This window comes from Triturus cristatus, chromosome 1_2 (genome assembly GCF_964204655.1).
Source record: "Triturus cristatus chromosome 1_2, aTriCri1.1, whole genome shotgun sequence".
Lineage (NCBI taxonomy): Eukaryota > Metazoa > Chordata > Amphibia > Caudata > Salamandridae > Triturus > Triturus cristatus.
In genome coordinates, this window is record NC_140580.1 from 603,011,406 (window position 1) to 603,036,951 (window position 25,546).

Consider the following 25,546-nt stretch of genomic DNA (forward strand, 5'->3'; position numbering starts at 1 on the left):
TTGCCCTGCTCTTGGCACGTTATACACTGGGCAATTTCTTCTTGGACCATTTCATTTACTTTTGGGAACCATTCTTTCCCCAATCTTTGTTGTTGTCTTATCAACCCCTTGGTGGCCCACATGCAAGAGTTGCACAGCTCTGTCTGCTAAGGACCTTAGCTTAATGCCTGTGAAAATAAGACCTTTCTCAGACAGTGAGACTTTTGCAAGACATTAATCATGGCTTTCAAACCCTTCATGCTTCATGCTTTCAGTTTGCATTATTTAAGTGTGGTTTGCACTATCAGATTTTGACCCAGTAATCCATCAGTGCATTATGCAGATGTAATTTAATTTACTCACAAATTCCATGGCTAGCAGCTGTGGAGTCTGTTTTTCGAAAGATTGGTTTACTGCGTGTCTTCATAGACACAGAAAATATTGTGAATGTAAATAAGAAACCTGTGCAGCTAACCCTGTTTCATTTTGAGCGTACCACAAGATTACACAAGGATGGGGGAAAGTCAACAGTGACATCTTATTTAAACAGGCTGTAGTTAGCCTTCCAACCAGCTGCCTCTTTACAGCAAGTGGACGCTGGGAAGGTAGCTTGTTGTGGTTCTGTTTGGGGCTGGCACATTAAAATATTTATTATGTTTCTCCCTGGGTTTTCAAATGAACCTTGATGTGTGTCCTTGCCCCTGTGATGGGAGTTCTGGTCAGTCCATGCAGCACTCATACTTTTATTAAATTTGTATTTAAGATATACGAAGCACTTTTCATTCCGGTCATTAAAAAACACAATATTAGGGCTTTTAAGGTGGCATTCAGTTTTCTCTTACAATTGTCAGATGATGAGACAAACTTATATGTAGGCTCTTTTATTGAAGCGCCTTTTCGGGCCCAGCGTGCCTTGCTTTCTGATTAAAATGTCCCTGTTGTTATTGCAGTGATTATACATGCTTCCATAGAATGCTTTTTACCTTTGTGTGTAATTAATTGTGTTTTATTCTTTGCCTGGCAAGACTGCCCCGTTGAAACTGTAGTGCTTTTATATGTCAGTTTTGTGTGTGATTAATTGTGTTTAATTTCATATTTTATACTTTAATATGATTTTATGTGTTCTTAATGTGGTTTTTCTTTTATGGATATTTGATTATCAGAATAACTTGACTGACTGACTGACTACTCACAATTCAGTAATTTTGCAGCTAACCTTACTCACATTTTTCATGTGTTCCGACATGAACCCAGTTTCAGATTATAACATAGTTATATGCATAATTTGAGACTGTAGACAATATTTATGTCTCCTGTAAACTTTCCTTAATAGAACGCCTACCAAAATACCAAACCAGAAGGAGATTCTTCATTTACTGGTATTTCAAGGAATCAATCTTCTCACCCACATTTCTTTGTTTTTTATTGTTCATTCTTGATCTGGGATTTGATCTGGGAGTTGTATCCCTTCAGCAGGAATACAACTCCCATAGCTTTGTTGTAATGCAACACACTTCAGCCTGTGGTATTGGCAGTACAGTGGCAGTTTGTAATGCTTTACATAATTATGTCTTGTGTGAAGCAGAGTTCCATCCAATATCACAAAACATTGTGCAACCCATCTTTCTTCCCCATTGCCCTAGTTAATATGTGTCACCTGGTTTGTATTAGCCAGAACAGTACTTCACATTGCCTTCGTCATATAATGTGTATGTATGTGATCATATGATATATGTCAAGATCATGAGTTGAAGGGGGTGTGGATAGAAATTGCATATATATGTTCAATTTGCCATGGGCAATAGTTACAGACACTTTCCGCAGGCAACTTAAAGTGTTACAGTGGTTCACAAGTCCTATTCGTGAATGAACGTGTCCTTGGCCTATGCAGATCTGGCTATTTCAATCCTTGATGTACAAAGAGGCATAGAGGCTGTATCTCACCACAAACCAATCATATTAAGATTGGATAATAATCCAATAGATCCGTACAACGCTTTATCTGGCAACTCTATGAAAAAGAATTACAAGACCTATGAATAAAACACTAGAGAATTGTTTTCAGGAAAACGCAGAAAATGAAGAAACCTGGGAGCTAGCACTGGACTCGGAGAAATCGTCAATCCATGGTGAAATTATACAGTGAAAGTTCTCCTTCTTATGCCTTAACAAAAGGAAAAAACAGACCTTGAATCTCACATTAAAATGGAAGCAAAAGACAAATTAGACTACTCCCCACTAGTAACAGAAATCTAAACAAAACCAGAGAAGAACTGTAACAAGTGTTAATCTGTGAATCAGGTCTCATCATGCTATTTCTTCATCACAAACATAACGAACGTTGAAAGGTAGCTGGCCAGCTACTGGAAAATGAAATTAGGAAGCAACTAGCTCGTAATTACATACAATCATTTTGTGCGGCTCATTGCGATGGCGGAGAGACCGCCACCGCCGTGCCAGTTGTGGCGATCCCTCCGCCATTTGGCTCCCATTTCCCCCCGCCATATTAGGATGATGGGGTGAATCGTGCCACAAGTGTGGCGGACGCATAGAGCACCTGCCACGCTTCTGCCACAGGCCACTGGGGATATGGTGGCTGTGCCTAGCAGGCACTGCCCACCCGATCACAATGCTGGCGTCAGAACTGCCATGGAAAGGCTGGCTTTGGTGGGCTCATTACGGGTCCCCTCTGGGGGGTGGGGGCAGTTGTGCACTGAGGGTACCCATGGTATTATATTGTTAGTCCTTTGAATAAAATGTTTAATTTTGCAGACAAGCACCTTTGCTGATACAATGACAGAATCGGTGTTGACATTATGGGTCAAACCGGACAAAGACAGCAAGTCTTGCAATTCCTGTCTTACCAGAGTGCTACTGAACCTTGATGCAAAGGTTTTCACTAGGATTGTAGTGGCATGCCTGAATCCCATATGTTCCAATATGGTCTCACTGTGTAAAGCTGGGTTTGTCAAACAAAGGCAGACATGGGATAATATTAGGCTAGTGGTCAATGTAATAAACATTGTTGAATAAACACATTCTTGAACCTTTTTACCCTTGATCCCCAAAAGGCTTTTGACAGCATTTAATGGAATTCCCTTGCCAAACTATTGGATAAAGCGGTCATCAGTCCAAATACAAAAACATTTATACTAGCAACTTACCAATGCCCAAAAAGCAACATTTTCTTAAAGAGTAGACTACTCCCTAAAATGATCTTGTCTTGAGGTTCCAGACAGGCGTACCCTCTGTCACCCCGACTGTTCACTTTATCAATAGAACCAATTTTTGGATGTGAACAGAACAATCCATCCATCCTAGGCCTACAAACAAATTGCACACACAAATGTTTTATTATATGTGAATGAAATAATTTGTTTCATGAAACAACCTGAACAATGACTGCCCCACTCATGGTTTGCGAGATTAACAAAGGTTTTGATGTATTAGGATACAACATCAATTTCTCCATACCCTAAGGCATGAACATAGGCGACACTTCAAGGTGGCAACTCAAACCATTACAGGAACCAGCATTTCCTTGTATTGAAGGCTCAATAAAATATGAACTGTCTCCCTTCCTTCTTCAGATGTGTATGTTATTTCAAATCTGGAATTTGCTTTCAGTCCTGGGCGCTGACATTCAGCCAAGGAATATACAAGGAAATGTAAAAAAATAGAAACTTGCAATGTTATGGATGAAACCTTACACAGTGTAACATTTGAAATAAGGGCTGTAAGTTACCCATTAAATGTTTAGGTTCAGAATGAACACATTTTAAAAGTGTGGCATTTGTGTCAATAGAGAGAAAACCAAGAAGACAAATTAATTTTTAGCAAAATTAATGCAATGGCTAATATTTCAAAACACTTGCCCAATAGAAGTATCAACACACAAAACATCAACAATACATTTTACATATTCTCTGTTTGACCTAAAAAGATTGCTATGCAAATACCCAGGATGTTTGGGGGATGTCTCCAGTAGCAGGAAATATACCATTGTTTTGATCAATTTCTGATAGATTCCTTGGAAACAACACATCCACATGCCCTTTTTGCATAGGTAATCCTTGTCACAAAAATATTAACTTTAACATATGTAAACAAGGTTTTTTGACAGGTATCAAAAAGGTGAAACATTTCTTATTCCGTTTTTTTTGGCTTATGGGTTTGATAATGATTTTCAATTTTTGTGATGTATTGATTACTTACCCCGTAATGTGGTCATCTTCATTACTCAGATTATTTCTTCCTCATTCCATTACTTCCTATTTGAAGTTAGGGTCTGTCTATTTACTACACCGCTCCCTACTCAAGCCTTTTGCCCATGTCTGGTAATGCCCAGGGTGTCATGTCCCTTTCCCTTTAAACTTAGTTCCTACCACTTACACTTCCCGTTCTTTATAGAAGCTCTTCCAGCAGATCTTTGATGAAGGTTAATAGGAAGGAAGAGATGTAAATGCAGGTCTGAGGAAGAAAAAAAGAGTAATGAAGATTACCGGTAAGTGAAGCAAATATTGCATCCTCATCTCCTTTCTCGTCCTATTCCTTACTAATTGAGGATTAACCTAAGAGGTATGCCTTCATTACGATCTGCAGAATAAACCTTCAAAAGAAGACATATCACAACCTTAGACAGACGTTCTGCTGCAAAATCTTTAATTTGAAACACTCCAAACAAGCAATAAAAATCATGTTAACCAAACATTATGGCTTAACAAAAACTAATTAGATAGCTGCCTTTCAAAGAATTCTTGAACCACAAAAAATAATAATCCTGAGATGCATACAAACTATACTCTGAAACAAAGGTGGAAGGGGTAGCACAAGCTGCAGCTCTACCAATCTCAACAATAGACACACCAGCCCATCCTACCCATGAAAAGTCACTCTTGTGGTAGGGAGAGACTTGGAAATTCATTTACTGATTTCTGGTCGGGTAAAGAGATTACAGACTTACCCTACCAACTCAAAGTTTCCTTGGAAGATCTGCAACCCCTTCTTATGGTACCAGAGTTAATAAACAGGATGTCTGATTGCCTGTATTTTGCAGATCTGCAAAAACATAACATACAAGCAGAAAATGAGTCAGGATTCAGGCACAAAACTGGAAGAACAACGTTATGCTCTCTCTGAAAGTTGAATTAAGCTTATGAATAAAACCTGGATCCAACCGCAAAACAATCCAGTCTTCATATATCTTTAAATATGGGTGATGACAAAGACTAGAACCTAACTGCCACATCATACCAGTAGTAATAGCTACGAGAAGATGCACTTTCAGGAAGAACCCTTTAAGGAAACATATTCCAAATACTTGATCTTGTTAGCACCCAAAAGTTGGGAGGGCCTATTGCTGACTAGTGCAAACCTAAAGCACTTACAACAGAGGCCTCCTATTTTTGGCATTCCTCCATCTTCAGGCCAATGGATCTTGACTGTGATGGCAAAATGGAGCTGTAATAAATATAATTTCAAGTACAATCATCAACTTTCAGTAACTTAATATTCTGTCAATGTTGAAAGGGTTGGAAACGTTTTGAAGCTTTATTTCTCATTAAAAGATTAGCATTGTTTCTGCAGTTTTTACCCAGATTAGTCAAATTCCAGAAATATCAAGAAAAGGTTTCATTAAAATCTTCATAATATAGACATTGTGTTCCATAAAGGAAATAGTCCCTAACTTAGTTCTAAGAGTCCTAACCTAAATAAGAACCCATTAAGAGTTCTCTTTGGAAAATGAGCAAGATTCCAGACCTTTTAGTTAGTGAAAGAATAAAATCCTGATAAAGAGCAGTTCCAGAAACTCAGCTGAGTTCCCCAACAAGTTGCAGTAACAACTGTTAATTAAATCAAGGAAAAAGGGACACAGCAGTAGCTATGATCAACTGTGGGGGAAAGTCTCTCCACATAAAGATCAGGGTAAAAGGAAATCGCTGTTGGCAGTAGCAGACAGCAATCTGGGCAAGAATAAGGGAAAAATAATGCATAAAGAATTGAGGGTAAGACAGCATGGAAAGAAATAATGGTGTAGCCTCCCTAACTAGGAACAAATATATATGAAAACATAAAACATGTGCAACATTCAGCATGGTTTGTCCAATGGAAACAGGTCTTCAGATGGTCTGTAATCTCTCCTCTCATTTCGCATGGTAAACATTCAAGCCGGTGAGCAGTTATCTAAAGGTTTCTAATATGTCTTGCACTAGATACATGAGGGAAGGTTTCTCATGAGATCCTTTGCAGACCTCTTCTGTTAGTTATTGTCAGTACCCCATTTTATGGACAAAGGACTGGCCTAAAGCAATGAAACATTTCTATCACTAAGTCTTGATGAGACCATGCAAAACAATATCTTCAATAAGCTCAACATTACCAATAATCTATTCATTATAAAATACAACATAATACATTGTTTAGTGAGATGAGAAACTCATATGGTGTGAGAAAAGAAAGAAATTCATTTCTCTTTGAGTAGCACATTTTAAAGTGATGAACAATTTTATAGTCAGAGGATTAGATCAGTAGTTCTAAAAGGCATTTTTTTTAAATGTGAAGCAGAAGTCGAAAAATATTTTCAGACCTACTCATAGACTCACATTAGATATGAGAGTCTACTTCTTAATTAAGCTGCACATTTATTTTTACATGTTCAAGAAAGCATCTTCTCCTATTGTTTAAAGCTACATTATTTATTTATCACATTTTAAAGAAGCATTTCTATGTTTTCTGTTTCTCTTCTACAGATAAGACACAGTTAAATGCATTTTCTAGTGTCAGGCACAATTTCTTCAACTTAAATTTGTATGAAAAATTAAGACTTTAACAATTCATTACCATTAAACAAATTGATACAAGGCACAACATGATACAGTAGCCTAAATTCTCTTGGTAGAACTAGACTGATTTTTATAAAAACCCTCCTGCAATTTTTTAAAAAAAAATTCAGTTAAACAGATGACAGAAGAAAACCTATTAGTCTGGCACCATCTGCTAAATAAAGCCCAATGATATTTATAAACCTTACTGGTGGACCAACCTCTGGAGGCAGGAATTTAGAGGCATGTAGGAGAGAAAGACCAGGATTCCACAATATACTTGCGAGCCTGTGCACTATCTCTCAGTGTGGCGCTGCAAGCAATTATGAAGTTGAACCCAAGCACACTACACCAGTATCAACCTTTTGTCTGCAGAAAGCCAAGAGAGCATGGCAAAGGTGACAAAATGCCTGCCCAAAGCATGAATAGGCAGCAACTCAGTGTACACGGCTAAAACGGGAGCCCAATAGACAACTGACACAAAAGAAAAACATTGAGTGTGTGGATTGGAAGGTAGGTTTAAGAGTAGAAGACAGAAGGCCTGATTCAGGTTACTCCATCACAAATGGGACAGCTATCCCGTCCAACTTATTATATGTGCATTACATCCTATGGCACTTGAAGTAAGACGGACAGGATATCAATCATGTTTGAGATGGAGCAACTCCTCTGCCAAACTTTGAATCAGTCCCAGAGTGCCTTGAGCAGTTATAGACATGAAATAGGCTTAGACAGGGAATGTTGAAGTAAGCAGGCAGTGCCTAAACTTTGTGTTTGAGGGTAAGAAGAACGAGATGTGTAGGTCATTCTCAGCCATTAATTTTGAAGATTGGTACAATTTTACTATTTGTTGCACACCCTCTGACTTGTTCTAGGTTTTCAGTATTATCCATAGCACATAACAAACCTTATAGTGTTATGAAAAATATTGATATAATCCAAGAAAGTGCAGTGTTTGAGGCCAGTGTAGACCCATGTGCTAAATTGTTTTCTGCATTATGTGGTCACACAATCTTATTTAATTATTTATTTATTCATTCATTCATTTATTCATCTGTTTGTTTTCTATAGCACACTGCTAACCAGCTACATGGTGTCCTGGCGCTGTAACACCAAATAACAGATGGAAGGATACTAAAGTCAGATTACAGGGGAAGAGGGAGAATATCCTTTTTTTAACATCTTCGAATAAAGAAAGAAATGGAGAGTAAGTCTAATGCCAAACAGAAAGTTCTTCCAAGCGACATATAAAATATTCGAGAATAGTGACCCGCTCGCTGCCTCCTTGTCTTAAGGTAGTAATGGACTAACAGGAGGTGATTACTGGAGGACCTTACACATCGAGATGAAGAGTAATGCGAAATAAAGATCAAAGAAGGGATGTAGGCTTGATGTGCTATGTTTAGTGCCCAGGAGATGAAAGCCTGGAGGACAGACATCATTATACGAGCCCTGGTACTTTGGCCGAGATTTTTTTGTTAAGCAAGTGCACACTAGATGTCAAATTCCAAGAAGACTGGGCACCTTGTCCAAATTGCATGACATTAGCAATGCATCCTTCCACAATGAATTACGTCATTATGTCACACGCCTATAGATGAATAAAGGAAGCGATCGTGGTTTGAACTTTCAACCTCCTCATTCTGGCTGTACTATTTCTCACCCTCATTGATGAAAAGAAAAGATTACTGCGTGTGAGAAGAAAGACGAACATTTCCTTTTAAATGCTATCTAGTGCCCTGGGCCAGCCATATAAAAAAGCAATTCAGCCATAAGGCAGCACTTAAGATTTAGACTCAGAGGGAAAAATGATTGTTATTTCCAAGTATGTTCCATGCAGAAAGCTACCGGGCAAAATACTTTTACAAACAGCTGAAGAATGATGTGATCCAGTTTCTTTCTGAAACGTATTCAAAGAGCATTTCGTATCGAGAAGGAAGGTGAATCAAATCACATTTCCTTAAATTAGTGAACTCACTCTCAATGGAAAGAACTAAGTAAAACTGCACTAAATAAAAAACAATCAACAGTACTATGAGTATAATAAATGTTGCCAATAATTATTTAACAGCAAATGAGCTTCCTCGGGACACTTACAATTTGAAGGTCTGCAGTAATCATTGCATATTCACTAGATACGCATCTTTTGTAACGCGGATAAGTTTAGTTACAGGGAAAGCGCAGAAGGCGCTGCCAGCAATTTGCAGCAAGCAAGCAAGACAAGAAGACTAGAGCCAGGAAAGCAAACAAAATAAAGCACACGGCCTTCTCCATTTACGTATCCATGACTTCAAAGGACATCCTCTATTCATCAAGATTGTCTCAATCCTGCTACAATTTAGGAAAGAATTGAAGACACATATCTTTGCAGAACAATACATCACTACATAGAACCAGACCAATTTCTGTCTCAGAACCCAGATTTCCCTCCAATCACTCGTTGACTGTATGTATGCCTTTGACCGCATGCAATCCTATGCTGCCTTTCAGCTTGGTTTCCAATAAACAGTTACCATATACTTGCATACATTTATTTGTTACATTTCCAATGTAATGCTTCCCCACTGTCAATTTGAAAATGAGGTTATTGATTTCTAAAAACTCAGGAGTATATTCACAAGAACGTGTGAAAACTACCGCAAGAGTAGCTTAACGCAACTCTCAACATCGCTGCCCATCGCAGAAAAATAACTCTGTGACAACGTGGAATTCACAACAAGGCGGTACCATGCGATAGTCTGCCTATACCGCGGACAATGTCCACGATACAACCACCTCGATGGAGATAAAAACACAAACCACAACACAAAAAAACCTGCGATGGGCCACAGCGCGATGAGGAAATCAGCGATAAGCAGTGCCAGGCCTGCAACACACACCTGGCAGGTGGGAAAAATCACCATAAAAGAAGAAAAAAACACCCAAACACAAACTAACCAACACCCAAGCACCATGGAGGCAGCCGGAGCAGGCGCAGAGGACGAGTGCAACACCACAAGCACCCCGGACGACCAGCCCAGGACCTCGGGGACAGGGAAGGGCAAGGACAAGAAGAAGAGGAAGACGAAGTTCAGTCCGCAGGCGAACAGGATCATTGTCATGGAGGTGATGGAACACCATCAACAATTCTTCGTCACCTCCAATGTGTCATTGGGCACCAAAACTGGAATATGGCGGGACATCATGGACAAGGTGAATGCCGTCGGAGAGCACAAGAGGACAATGGATGGGGTCAAGAGGCGATGTAATGACATCAAGAGAAAGACCAAGGAGAAACCCGGAGCTAACCAGAAGGCAGAAATGCAGACTGGAGGTGTGGGCCCAGCACCACAGCTCATGCTGGATGACATGGAGGAGCTGGTGTCGACAGACATCAGTGTGGATACTGTGGCTGGAGTTGGGGGAGCGGACACTGCTCGACAGGACACAACACAACCACAACAGGGTGAGTGACCACCAGGTACTGGGGGGACAGGTGGAGATGGCCACATTGGCACACATGCACAATCAAGCAGAGCACAGTGCACACCCTCAGTGACTCTGGGTCATCGCCCAGATCTATAGACTGTCTCACAATGTACAATGCCATGCTGTCTGTGTGTCAACATGTACCATGCGGCTACATATATGTGAACACATTTCAACACACCATCGCCCCTTCACATTACAGGGCCACCGTCAACACCCTTGCAGAGCAGTCCCAGCCACTCTTCATTGATGACGACAAGGACAAGCCCAGCATCGACGCACAAACCCTCCTAAACATCATTGACATCATCAGCGACTCACCTCCAGGATCAGGGTGACCAGCTGCATCGAGGAGACCCCACCCACCACCCAAACCACCCAGCAGGAGGCACCCACGGCCCAGCAGTCTCCCAATTCCCCCAGGAACAACACACAGCATTCCAACGCCGTGTGCTGGAGGCACAGAGGGAGATGGCTGAGCAGGTGTGGGTGGGGTTCGACCTCATGGCCACCAAACTGGACGCCATCCATGGGTGTCTAGGCCCACTCCATGGTCATCAACGAGCCCTGACTGACATCACTGGAGTCCTGACATGGAGAGAAGAACACCTGTCCGCTCAGAGGGGCACCAGCAATACCAGCACACATGCTCATGGAGGACATGGTGCGGATGGAGGCGGAAAAGATGGCAGCCACCGGTGTATATCAGCGAAATGTAGCTGGGATCTACCATGCCCTGCAGATCATCATCATGGCATTGCTGCCAAAAGGCGTGGCGCAGATGAATGCTGCTGCCCCCTCATCATCCACATCTCCGCCCCCTGGTGTGCCATTGCCTCACACTGCGGCAGACTTATCCACTCTGGCACACAGTTCTTCAGCCGGTACTGCAACACCCACAGGTGGGGCAGAGCACACATTCGGGGACGAGGACACGATGGGTTTGTGATCAGGAGGCACTAGCATTCATTTCCGCCACCTGGCCTGTTTCTGCTTGGTGCCACACATGGCCTCTTGACCATCCACTGACCCCCGCTACACTCCGATGCACTCACCTTGGACAGCGACATGGACTGCCATATCCTGTTTGATGACCAATGACATGGCAACCAGACTGCGGACAGTACCCTTCCTCTTCCACAGTACTTGTCATCCCCGGATGGACTCTGGCTGGCCCTCCACAGGCCCATATTGTGTAGTGTGCTCGGCATTGCCCTGTACCGCTCCAGCTTCAGAACTGCACCGGATGTGCAACAAATATCCAGTGACACACTGCTGTGTCATGTCTTTCATCATTCATGTATGAATGTGTGGATGAATGTAGGGACAGTGATTTCTCTTGCATCAATGATGCTCATCCTGTGGGATGCCAGTCAGAGGTTGCCACATTGCATATTGTGTACCAGGTCCCGTGAACACTACAACAGGGACACACGCATCAGTCACTTCCATGTCCGGACATGGACTGTACCATACCCAGAGCCCACAAGTTATTTTTGCAGGCCCTGTGCTGGTCCGGCATACAACAGGCCAGACCACTCCGCTTACGCTCCAAGGGGGGGCCCTCATTGCTACTCGTCGCAGCCGTACACGCTGGTGGTGTGCAGGTTACGGGTCTAGATGTCCGCATGTCACAGCCACTCCCTGAGGGCAGGTTTGCACGCACACCACACCCATCCGGCACAGGCGACACAGGCCATGTGTCTCCGCCAACATAAGGGACCGACGACGTCACATTTCCCTCTGCCGGTGTTGACTTGACTAGATGACGGATGCTCCACGGTTCTCAATCATAAAGGCTACATGAGTTGTTGCGCACAGGGTTAGTGGTACCCGAGGCCTTGCGGCCGGCATGGGCCTACCACCACATGGTGCTGACTGGCGTTGCACAGGGTTAGTGGCACCTGGAGCATTGCGGCCGGCACACGCACCCCGCCACGGGACGGTGACTTTGGGTGCACTGAGTCAGTGGCACCTTAAGCTGCTGAGCGGGTGTGCAGCCTGCGATGAGGCCCCATCGTGGCGGCCTGGACAGCTCAGGTTGTGTGTGCCCTGCTGGACCGCAGTGTAGGCCAGAGCCAGCGCGCAGCACGGGCCTACCGCCACGTGACATCACTTCCGGGTTCCCAGAGTTAGTGGCACCCATTAGGCTGAGCTGGTGTGCAGCCTACGATGATGCCGGGTGCAGTGGTATGTCCTATGCCATGGAGTAATCAAGACCCAGCACCAAATGTGAGAACTGGTAGCCTGCGGAGCGGGGCTGCATTGTGTCGAGGGTGCCATGTCCGCAGGCCCCGGGCTTGTGGCTTGCAGCGGCACATGGTGTGACCTCCTGTCTACACGCCGGTGGCGGAAGGTGAGCAGTGAGGCCTGGGTGGACATGGGCGGGCATGCTCCGATGGGAGGCTGGAGGGGCTGGGGTGCTTCTGCCTGGGTGTGCATGGCAGGCATGCTCCGATAGGTGGTGGAAGAGGCTGGGGTGCCTCTGCCTGGTGGTGCAATGGCGGGCAGGTGATGTTGTCTTGTGCAATTGTGTGTACTGTGCCAACCGTGCTTTGCTTTGAACTCTGGTCACGGGGCGTGTGAATCTAAAACCAGTACTATGGACGATCGGTGAGGACGCATAACGAAACAGAATTCCATTACATCAGCGTCTCCGTTTCCATTATTCTACTAACACTTGACCTAGACTATATATGAGATTCTGTCGCTACGCCTAATATATATATATGGCGCATCCAGTTCCCTAAATACATTAATTTGTCAAGTTTTTCAAACGAGTCACCCGTAAACAATTTGCTTTGGGACATATTGGATACCCAGCATATGTTGACCTTTTTTCGCTTCACCTCCCGTGATAAATTGTGGATCAATTGCTCTTCCACTTAATCAGATACGAGGCTCTCTTTAACAAGGAGTTAAGACATCATGGCTACCTGAGGAAGGCAGAACGCCGAAACGCACGTAGTATGATTAAGTTTAGCCATGTTCAAAAAATGAGATCAAATATACTGCGAATAATTGACCAAATGGGACAGATAATGCGTCAATGATTCTTGTTTTTCCTGTTTTTCTTGTTTTCCTCCCTATGTCGATTGTGAATGTATAGATACATGATATGTAAAGAATCACAAATGTGTAAATATATGCACAACTGATGTGACAAACACAATAAATAATTTAATGAAAAGGAAAAAGTAAAAGGAGATGTAGCTACATATAGGGCGATGAGAAAAGATCACAGATAAATTGTATATATATGCACAAGAATATAGATTTGCATTAATAAATGAAAATACAGAATTTCACCTTTTTGGGTCTTGTTTGGTCATTGTGACTATGAAATGCACTTTTATTTATTAATTAGTCTACCATGTTTAGTATAGTTTCCTACATGTTTATTCGCAAATACTGTGCCAACCGTGTATCTGGACTCTGTTTCAGATGACGGGTCTGTCTCAGATGTGTGACCTGGTTTACTGCTATACATACCGGCAAGTGCTTGGAGACACACCGGTGGCAGCAGGTGAGCAGTGTGGCTTGGTGGGCAGGGGCGGCACTCTCTCTCTGCCCCTCTATTCTTCTCTCTTTCTCTCTCTCCCCATCTCTTCTTCTCTCTCTCCCCCTCTCTTCTTTTCTCTCTCACTCACCCCCTCTCTTCTTATCTCTCTCCCTCCCTCTCTTCCTCTTTCTCTCCTTCTCTCTCTCTCTGACCTTTGATGTGCACAGTACACACCTTCTCATCATTATTTTTGTCTTGCAGACAGTGACCTACGAATTGTCCCGCGGGTAGCCGCCATGTGTCTTCATTTCATTTCAGTGTTCATGTTAATAAAGTTTCATTTGTTGCTTCGAAAGTGAATGTGTGATGCTTATTTTTGTGACGACACATGCATGTCACCAGTTGTGATTTTGCGACATCAAGCTGATTATTTTGGACGTGTTTAGGTGTAGCTGATGTGGCATGTTTTTTGTCGAGGGGGTGCCGGGGAGAGGGGGTCCTGGGGGTGGAGGCGGCAGGTGTTGTTGCCCTTTTGGCCCTCCTGGCTGCATGTTCATTTGCCCGGGTGCATCTGTTGCCCTTCCGATGTGGCTGTGGGCTGTGCTCCCTTTTGTGGTGCAGGCTGTGGTCCGACTTTGCACCAGGTCAGAGAAGGTGTTATTTTCCTGCTGCTAACGTGCCTTATCGCCTGTTTTGTGTTCTTATCGCAGTTCTGTCTGGTCGTTGTGAATGTTGTGGAGTGGTGTTGCCGCTGCTTTTGGCACGGTAACGTCTACTCTGCATCTCATTAGCGATAGTTGCGGGGGTCATCGGTGGCGATGTTTTTTGCGGCTGCTATCGCGGGTAAACTGGTGATGTGGGCTGTTTGCAACGGCTTGTGAATGGGGAGGTAAATTTATCACGACGTTGGCTGCGCTAAAGTGCCGTTAAATCGGAGATACATCCTTGTGAATATCCCCCTCCGTATTTCTGAGCATACATCACAGATCTCCCAGAAGGCGACACCGGAAGAGAGGATTTTACATGATTTTCCTTTTAGGGCGACAACACCATCCAAACAGAGCCAAAACAACATTAAAAAATTGTGTTTGATTTCCCAAATGAAACAATAGAGCTTCTACATGTTAAAAATTTACAATTTCAAAGTGAATGCTTCTATTCTGGCCACCAAATCTATTGACTTTCCAAAAATCAAATGAAGACAGTATGACTCGGTCAGTCAAAAATCTTTGTTCAGTGCAAAGAACCATAAAAGTTTAAGACATAACATACAATCATAGGGCCTGATTCACAAAGGTAAACTTGGACCAAAAGTCTAACTTTACTACTTTTTTCGGTGAATACGGAAAAGTAGAACCGTTTTTCTCCAGCAATTAATCTATAGAATCAATGGAGTGGAGCCAATGGCATTCTCTGAGTAGGTTAGACTTAACCCTTAATAGCAATTGAAGGTTGCTGTGCTCTTGGGTACTGACAATAATCTACTGGAAAAGCCATTTTTAGTACGTCTGAGGGTGTCCAGATTACTATAGCCCCAAACGCCCGCTCCTTAAGATCCTACAGGAATACATTTGCTCTTCTAGATTTCTAATAATTCTGTTACTGGCTTATGGCATAACCTGTGTGCAAACCTGAAACTGGCCTTAATTGTTCTACTAAATTGTTGTTGTCTCAAGGTTAACAGTGGTGCTCAACTAATTGGCAAAAATGAGTTGTTGTTGTGATATGTGGATTTTGGGCAGAGTTGAGCTTGGAGAGGTGCGGGCAGGCAGGGACTAATGCTGAGCCACTGGGTACCAGGAGCTCCGAGAGCAGGGAGCACGAGGCCACGAGCAGGAGAAGCCCAAGACGCCAAGAGCCACTGAGTACAGGGAACTACCATCAATGCCACGTCAGCTCCTTTCCTCCCCCACTGCTCCTCACTGATCTTCAAAAGGAATTGTGGTCTGCATTTTGAAGCTGTTTTATGGGCTGGTCTAAAAACATGTTAATTTGTTATGTTGCTTCATGTGAATAAGGTGTTAAAACTTGCCAATGAACATTGGTTCTAAAATTGGAATCGTGTTGTGATTTGTTGCTTATAACGTAGGCATTGGAAGATGGCGAAGGACCGTCTATTGTTTTGCGCCACTACCGGACCACCGATGCCTTTTTGTACTCATAATGCGCTCTGCAGTCAGGCTTGCGGTGCAGGCGGTGCCCGGCAGTGAACCGAAGACATGTTTCCCAATGTGTGGCCGGTGCTAGACCATTGGCTGAACGGCCGAGCTGAAGGTGGCAGATCTGCATGCGAAACTCGTAATATGGCTGATGGACTTGCGCATGCATTGCGGTGGCGTTGCACAGGGGGTTTTGCGCCATTCGGACTGCCAAAGTCGCATTCAGCCCCTTAGCCACATTGAGGAAAGCGTTACACTCTGGGGTAGAACTTATTTACAATTCCTGCTCCAAACTTAATCACAATGTGCAAAGTGTTGGACTTTGGGGAGGTTCTATATATTATTCCCACTTCAAACTTAGGGCCTTATTATGAGTTTGGTCATGTGGGACCAGGCCACCATTTTCCAGTACCCAACTCCCACACCAATAAATTTATAATGAGACTGCCCACCAGATTCTAACAGGATTCCAGGTTGGGCGGTCCTGCGGTGGCTGGGCCACAGCTGTGCTTAGCAAGGCACCATAATGGGAAAACGATTGCAGGTTCCTGCAGGGCATGGACTGTCAAGTCTATGCCCTGCAGGAACTGGGGTTTTATGCAGACAGGGGGGTACACCATCGCCCCCCTGCATGCACACCTGACTCAGAGGCATCATGTGGCCCTGTTTCCTCTCTGACACACTTTTCATGGTGGGCTCACCACCATGAAAACCGTGGCAAGGAGGAAACTAGTAATATGCTTGGTTGTGCTGCAGCGGCCCTGCCAAGCATATTGCGGTCGCAAGACTGCCACAACACCGCCAGGAATCTCTGATCCCTGGCGGTTGTGGTGGTACCAATGCAGTTTGACTGCCCCAGTTGCACCTGGGCTACGGCAGTCCGATGGACCGCCGTAGTCTTAATAAGGCCCGTAGCCATGTTGTTGAAAGTGTTGCACTTTTGGGAGGTGGAATGTAACATTCTTTCTCCAACCGTAGCCACATTGGGGAAAATGGTGCACCTTGGGAATTCAGATTTAAAGTTCATTTTCAAGGTTAGACCCATTGGGAAATGTGTTGGACTTTAAGAAAGTACAATTAAGTATTCTCACCCTAAACCAAATAAGATTAAGGGACAATAATGTAATTTTGGATACACAAGTTTACTAAAACCATTCCAAATTAGTTCAGTTCAGTTCGTTTTTATTTCGATAATTAAAAATCATCATAAAAATACAATTTATCACATTTCATTCCTGAACTTCAACAATTTAAAAAGAGAAGGATTAAAAACATTTACTAGGGACATGATTTGTGGGTCAGGGGCAGAAAGGACATGTAAATACGATTATATTAGTTCCTTGTATTCCTAAGTCTAACAGTAACTTTTAGGAAATTTGAGATAGCATAGAGAGTATACATATCATTTGCTTTTTGTAAAAACAACAGGGCTGCTTTTGCTTGGCGTATTTTCTGGTTTTTCAGTATTTGGACCAGGAAGCGGCGCCTTGGAAATTGATAAAATGGACATAAAAGTACAAAATGAAGGGTGTCCTGCGGAGACTTATTGTCGCAGCCGCAGGCACCCTTCTGCTCAATCGTTGTGGTGAACCCCGCGGGGTAAGCTAAAATGTTAGGTAAAAGATTGAGCCTAAAACGGCACATTAAAAATCTGTCCTGTTGGTTGTGCATTAAAAACAAATATGGTTCCATGCCTGCCCTGTTTGCTACCAAGCCATGTGCAGTTACTGTTCTCTTAAGTTGTCCCACTTTGAGTCTAGCCCTTGCAAAGTTTTCCAGTAACAGTTTCTTTACTATGAGTTTAGACATGGTTGTAATCTGCGTATGATCCAAGAACAAATGTGTCTGATGAATACTTTTCAAGGTATTTTTAACATATTTCAACCATGGAATTTCAAGTGCGTTTTCCCTTAGCAAACAGTCTTTAACAATTTCCCTGGTTAATTCCGCCTCTGGGTTGGTCCATACACTTGTCCACATAGTAATTGGTCTGATCTTTACCTCGTCAGAGATATAGCCCATCCCCAGTTCAAGATGAGCAATGTCCGCAGGGGTGGATTTTGGGATTCTGAGAATTCGGCGGAGGAACTGGTCTTCTTCGATTTGCAATTTAGTCACATCCGTAAATCCCCACACCTCTGCCCCGTATAGGGCCTTTGACTTAGTGATGGACCCATAGAGTGTCATGATCTGTTCCGGGCTCCACCGACCCAGTCTGTGTGCAAAGCTTAAAATTGCCCCATTGGATGATGTAAGTTTTGAACAATGTTCGTCTACCAAAGGCTTAAAGTACATGTTAGAGTCCAGGAGCAGGCCCAGGTAAGGGAAAGTATTTACCGTTTCCAGGACATGTGGCCCTATCTTGAACAGTGGTTTCTTAGCTGGTTTTTTCCCTGCTACCAAGACAAATGATTTTTTCAAGTTCACTGCCAGATCTAGGTCAGCCATGAATTCAACAAACCCATTCACCAAGATTTGTAGACTCCTTGGTGTGCGGGCCAGCAGGACCGCGTCGTCCGCGTACAAAAGGACAGGTATTTGTCGTGATCCTACTCTTGGACAATCTGCGGCTAGAGAGATGAGGTGTCGTTCCAGGCCATTTATGTATAGCGAGAAAAGAAAAGGAGCAAGGATGCATCCTTGTCTTACTCCTCCTGTGCAGGGGAAAGCATCCGTGCAGCCCCGATCCGAGGTGAAACGTACTTTAGCCGTAGTATTCCAATGGAGTTCCTTTAGAATGTTAATCAACTCCGCCTCCATACCCAGGTTAAACATCATGGCCCAGAGTTTAGTTCTATTGACATTGTCAAAAGCAGCTGCCAAATCCATGAACCCCATGAAAACGGTTCCAGTGGAGGCTTTGGTGTATTTAGCTGTTAACAAATACAGATTCAGGCACTGGTCGCTTGTTGACCTCCCCCCTCTGAAACCATACTGGGTGTCCACTAAAGTGCAATGTTCCTCTGTCCAGTTTGTTAGCCTGTGCAATATCACCCGTCCCATAATTTTCGCTGAGACGTCGATTAGAGAAATCAGCCTGTAGCATTTCGGGTCTTCTCGGCTCCCTTTCTTGAAGATAGGTACTATTAGGGCGGTGGACCAGGAGCGTGGTAGACCAAACCTAATCGCCGCATTTAGGACCCTTGTTAAAATAGGGGCCCACAGGTCTATATTGCTTCTATACAGGTCTGGAGGTGTCCCATCTGGTCCCGGTGCTTTGTTGGGGGTGAGCCCTTGAATTGCTAATTTGAGCTCTTCCAGTGAGAAAGTTAAATCTACACTCCTATCCCCTTCCCACCTACCCTCTTGCAATACCCCCTTCGCATTATTGTACAGTCCCTCGAAGTGACTAACCCATTGTTCTGGGAGAATGTTAGTGCTAATAGTTGGGGAGGAGCTATCTTGAAAACAAGGCCTATTTACTATTTTCCAGAATTCACAATAGTCCCGGTTTTCTCCTGCCTCTCTCAAATCTGCCCATACCTCTGCCTGTACTACTAATTTTCTCTCCTTAATTTTGGCCTTGTAGGTTTGCCTCAGTTTGGCCACTATTGCCGTGTCCCTTGGTTTGCTTTTTAGTGCTTGTTTCAAATTCCTTAAAGCTTTCGAGCAGTTGGAGTCAAACCACCGTGGGTTAGTTGATATCTTGCTGGGGCCTTTTGTTTCTAAAAGTGTGTCTGCTAATTTTGTTAGTGATTCAAAGGAGGACACTAGATCTGAACCTTCTATTTGGAGGTCTAAGCAATCCTCTACGTATTTCCCCCCCATTCCAAATTAAAAAAATATATATATTAAAAATAAAAACAAAACTAAAACAAATCTACAAAAAATTCAAATGTAAACAGAGATTACAGAGCCAAAAAATGGCAAATATAAAAAAATAAAATTGTTCAAAAATAATATATTAAAAAATAATAAAAAATGTTTAAAAACATGCAAAATTAGTGCTGTGGTCAGTAACCTGCCGCAGCACAAGCTCCCATAGAGAAATGGGAGTCACTGTAAATATCTGCACTGTATAGAAGACACTTCACGGTGACTGCCACACAATGGCCCCCAACCGGAGGATTAAGAGGAAACGGGCCACTCTCGGGGCCCCCCAAAAACATTTTCCAGCAGGCTTTCCATGTTGGAAGGCTCAACATGGAAAGCCTGTCGGAAAACGGAATCATCATCCCGATGGCGAAAATGCTGTCCGTAAGGGATTATGTTCGGTTTTCAACTGGCCAACGGACTCCTTGAGCCCGACGGAAGCCAGCCATTTTACCAGCCGGTTTGAATTGCGGCCGTCGTAATCGTAATACGTGGGTCGGAATTCAAATCAAGGACGTCAGTCAGTAAGCCTCCAAAGAGGGGTCAGAGGCTTACTGACCGACATCCTAATTAGGACCTTAATCACTATATTATCTGTATAATATTAACTACATGACAATAGCACAAAAGATTAATAAAAAAAATTGAACTAATAAAAAATTACTAAAACTTTAACAATCAAAAAAATACATTATAAAGGCATACTTAATTTACTAAAAAAACACAGCAAACAAAAGATGTTTTAAAAATTTTAAATATTCTGCAATTAAAAAAAAGTGTTATTAAAAAATATCATAAAAAATATATAGATAAATAAAAATAGCTCTCCACCACATTCCCCTGAAACCTGAACATCCTGCTCTTAAAATGATGCTACTGAAAGAAATATAGATTAAAAAAATCACCAAAATTGTAAAAACCAACAAAAAAAATCCCAAATACACATAAAACAACAACATACATTACAATGTTATTTTAAACAGTTATTTTTTTATAACAAAATTAAAATATATCTAAAACAACTATATTTTCACCTGTTACATTCTAGTCCACGATATTCTTCTCATCATAATATTTATGTCCCACAATATTTTAGAAACCATATTCTCATGGAACACCACATCACACAGAAGTGTCTGTCTATGCACTATATCAGCACTTGGTTCTTGCAAAACGTTGCATTTTGCACATATTCTGATTGGTGCTGCTAGACTTCGGTGTCTCATTGTACCCCATTAAGCGTGTTACATTTGTATTGTTTAACATACCTTGAGGTGTTTCTAAACTTTGCAGTTATCATAATACAGCAACTGCTTTGAGAATCAGCAACACATATACAGGTACCTCAAAACATGTTTGTTTGCCTATAGGTCATTCACTTCCCCGTTTGCTTGCTTAGGTAGCATATATGTACCAGGCATGTGTGTGGACGTGCTTCAGTGTATTTGTGTCTTTAATATAACTTTGTGACTTTTGAATTGAAAAAAGGCCCCTACAAACTTAGACATGGCTTTAATAAAAGCTTCCCCAAACAAGAAGACTTTAGCTACCAGATCTTCCTCATTGTTTGCCGGATCAACCAGCTTAAGGTCAATTTTCAGCCAAATACTCATCCTACACCCCACAGAAAACACAGTGTTCTCATTACCTAATAAACACACTGCATGCTGAAACCACTGTCATTACTCTTCCACTTCTTATTTCTGTTGATAAGCAAAGGCCTCTTCTGCGGTGTCAAGAATCTGTGCTAGAGGTCTAATACAGTCAAATAGTCAATCGTGACAGGTGCATAATCCTTTATCAATACCTTTATGAAGATTTGATCATCCCTTGCCAATAAAAGATAAGGGGCTGAATATGAGTCTGGCGGACTTCCGACCGCTAGACTTCTGGTGGCGCAGCAGTGACGGTCCACCCTTTTGCCGATTACGACGTTCACTGTTGCATCAGCGGTGGACCGCCAATGCGCCAGGGAACAGTTGTTCCCTGGCGGTGGCTCAGCTGCGCCACAATGCAATATGCTGAGCGGGGACTGGTGCAGTCCCACTCAGCACATTATGAGTTCCTGCACGGCAATCCATTTCATGACGGAGCCCCGCCATAAAAAGGCTGGCGGTGGAGGAACAAAGGGGCCCTACAGGAGCCCCATGTCCACCCTGCCATGGGGATACATTGAGAGGGGCACAACATGTGCCCCCCGTCTGGATTCCCACGAAGTTCCAGCACAGCATGGATGTCCACGTCCCTGCCGTTCTGGAACTTTTTTGCTGTTCCCATTGCAGTGCCTGTTTTCCAGGGACTTCCATGGGAAGAGCAAAGGACCTCCTGCTGTATTACGAGTTGAACTCGTTCATCTCGTATTACGGCAGGCAGTCCTTGTGCGGGTTTGGTGCAGTTGTGCCGGCAGAGAGCCGGCGCAACTGCGTCAAACTCATAATCGGGCCCTAAGATTTTTGCATCTGATTCAGTGGTGAACTTCATCTTATTCGCAAACGATGGTCTAGGATACTCCGATCTCAATCTTATCCTAACATCCTCAGGTATTTGCTTGTGTAACCAAACTTCAACATGCTCTCTCACATGATCAATTGGTGTCCACTCAGGTGAAAGAGACTGTTTCAAAAGCATAGGCTGAAACATTGTATGTCCCAAAGTACCTGTTAATACCTATGGGTCTCTCTCCTTCTCCTCACTCTATCTCTATATGTTCATCCTAAGCTTTACACTCCTGGTCCTCAGAGTCAAAGTCAGATGAGCAACTAATCTCTACTTACGAACTAACAGATGACTCATCGCATCTTTCTGCTGTATTTTTGTGCACCTTACTTATTGTTTTATTATTATGCCGGGCCCTTCTTGTGTGCTATATGCACCTTCAGGGTTTGTGCAGTCACAGAAATCATGGTCTTTCAATGCAGATTTCAATTTTTTGCTTGACTCTTATTTTTTCCAAAAAGATTCTTCTTACTGGTTACTTTACCCCTTTTTGTTGTGAAAATCTGCTCCACCAGCTGACCAAAAGTGTTCATCCTCAGATTCCAAATTTTTGGTCATCTGCATAATTTCCAATTTTTTTCTCCATTCTATTACTAATTTATAGTGAGAATCTTTTAATAGGCTTGTTAAATTTCTCGTATTTTAAATTATCTTCAGCTGTCCCTGCTCCTTCCTCAACCATGTTGGTAAATATAATCTAAAGTTTACTCAATATAGGAATCATTAATAGAGATGATTAATCACCATAACTGTACGAGATAATTACGATGAAAATCTTTAGATGGTTTCTCCTCAAGAAAATGTTCGCATTTAACACTCCAACAGACTCACAGAATTATGCTGATTCGTAGTGAACACTCATAAAACACATAAACCCTTAAAAGAACTGAGCATATTCAAAACGTGCAAAAACAAGACTTGTCTGAAGTGAGCAGCAGCACAAAAGAAAGGTGATTGCAGGGTGTACAGTGCTTTTATTGATCTTTGAACATTGTTGAGTTCTAAATTATTTAAAGAAACTGCTGTATCCAGTGGCATGAAAAGAGATTGTATAATATCACATACACAGGAACCTCAAAATATGTTTGTTTGCCTATAGGTCACTCTGCTGCTCCATGTGCTGAATTGGGCCACATTTACGCAACAGGGCCCAGATTTACTAAGATTTGATGCAGCGCAACATAGCAAAACAACTTGCTGCTCTGTGTCAAATGGAGACGGCAGAAATGTGTCATAGTTACAAAAATATGGCACATTCCTGCTCTTTCTGCACTTGAGCACTTGTGGCTGCTAAGCGCCAATGCAGGAAGCCTTGTGCTAATGTGCAAGGGTGCCTATGCTACAAGCAGGATGGTTTCAAAAACAATCCTCAGCGGCATTTTGCTCTTTCTATGTGTGCTGCATATTAGAACACACGTAGAAACAGGAAATAATGAGGAGAGATAAAGATTTTCTCCCCGTTATGCGTCATCTGGAAAAGCATAGCATTTTGGCCAATTGCAAGGTTTACTAGTCTTAGTGAATCTGGGAATGCACCAAAAAACATGGGTGGATGTGTGGGAACACCCACCTCCACACATGGAATGCCTTCCCAATGCAGAGTTGCGCAAGACAGTGACTTGTGATGCCTTGCGTTACTCCAGATTTACTATGCAAACCATTGCTGTTCCCCACCACCATGTTGAGGATCGCCATGTGAGTCATGAAGGCTCCCGGTCAGGGAAAACACACATAGTTTGGATGCACAAGGTGGTAAATCACTGCACAACTATGCAATTGCTTTTTTGTTTTTCTAAAACAACCTCCCTCGTTGGGACTTTGTTTTAGAAAAACAAAAATGTTGAGTCAGGCCAAGCAAACATGGATTCCATTTCTGATCTGCCTTTGGTGCAATAACATGACCAGTGGTTGCACAAAAGGTACAGAAAAATGGAGAGCAGGCTTTGCCAGTCTCCGACAGGCGATTGGTGACCAGGACTTCCTCTGGATTGGCTTGCCGGCTACCAGGGACTAAATTACCCTATCAATGTGCTGCTTTTTATCCTATTGTGAAGCTAGTGGTTTGAGGCTAATCATATGTCAAAGTAATAACAGCCACATCAAGGTGCTTGAGTCCCACATGTGCGACCCTTAAATGATGCCATTGCCATCATTTTCAGACCCACTGGATATTGTTCATCAGTCCTTGCTATTTTTGCAAGCCGGGAGGTGCTGCTCGAAAGGCGTATTTCACTTTCCCAAAGGACTTCCTCTGAAGAGCTTCTTATGGGCAGCACTGGCAGTCCTGGTAGGGGAGGGCTGGGAAATATCTCACCTTGGTCACCACCACACACGGCGCTGTTCCCAAACCATGCTCCTTGGATCTTATTGGCCAAGCGAGCGCTCTTGCTAAACATGGGTAAATGTAGCCGATTATTGGCAGCACACTTTTGACCCGAGTGGGAGTCAACAGAGAGTAAATAAGGAAAGAGGGCAACATGAAAAGGAGGATAACAATGGGATCAGAAACCGAAAGGAATAATAACAGGGGAGGAACTAAAGGTAATATGGATGATGAAGAGAACTGTGAATAGTCCATGAGTAAACTTTGTAAAGAACACGTTTCAGGTAGACGACAGTGTATTGGTTGATGTTTGTAAATAAAGCATATTTAGAAATATTAGAATGAGCAGCACAAAGTAAAAACAACGATGTTGGTTGGTCGCATCTAAACAAACAGCGAGATATAAGGAGGCAAATTATTTACCTTCAATGTGAAATAAAATACAGACATTATATATAACCACACACTACACACCACATGTAATTAAGGGCATTGAAAGTCCCAGAGGGGTGCCATTATATCAGAGTACTTGTACTGTATACTCATGCATTTTGATCTCAAGGAACCCCTTGGTGACTTTTAATGGCCTTATTATGTGCTGCTGAAGGTACATTTTTCTATGTATTATTCACATCTGATCTCTCCTGTTGGTAGTGCAGGCGTGGTGATTGCAAGTGACTGCAGTAACAATGGAGCAGGAACGTGCACAGGCAGGTAGCGCGAAAGTTGCCGCTAATGAGGTCTCACTGGGCCCCGCTCACCTGCTTCCTGTCTAAATGGTACACTTGCAAAACACAATGAACACACAGCACAAAGGAGTAACAAAGAGGTCATAACCTTTTGTTACTTCCAACTGTTGCAATTTGAGTCCAAAAGGCAAGGCGAGGGCCAGTTTATTATGTAGCACCGTTTCAAACAGGAAGATGCAGAGAAAGATGTGAACACATTGTGAAGACAATGCAGTTGCGGTGCTGCTAGAAACAGG

The 25,546-nt window shown here is 42.9% G+C and overlaps 1 long non-coding RNA gene across 1 annotated transcript in view; it reads right to left on the minus strand.

The window, feature by feature from the left end:
• LOC146867713 (uncharacterized) overlaps positions 1–25,546 on the minus strand; it is a 71,863-nt gene that overhangs the window by 7,618 nt on the left and 38,699 nt on the right. The window contains exon 2 of the long non-coding RNA XR_014966127.1: positions 4,943–5,037. This is a non-coding gene — a long non-coding RNA (uncharacterized LOC146867713). The remainder of the gene's footprint in view (positions 1–4,942; positions 5,038–25,546) is intronic.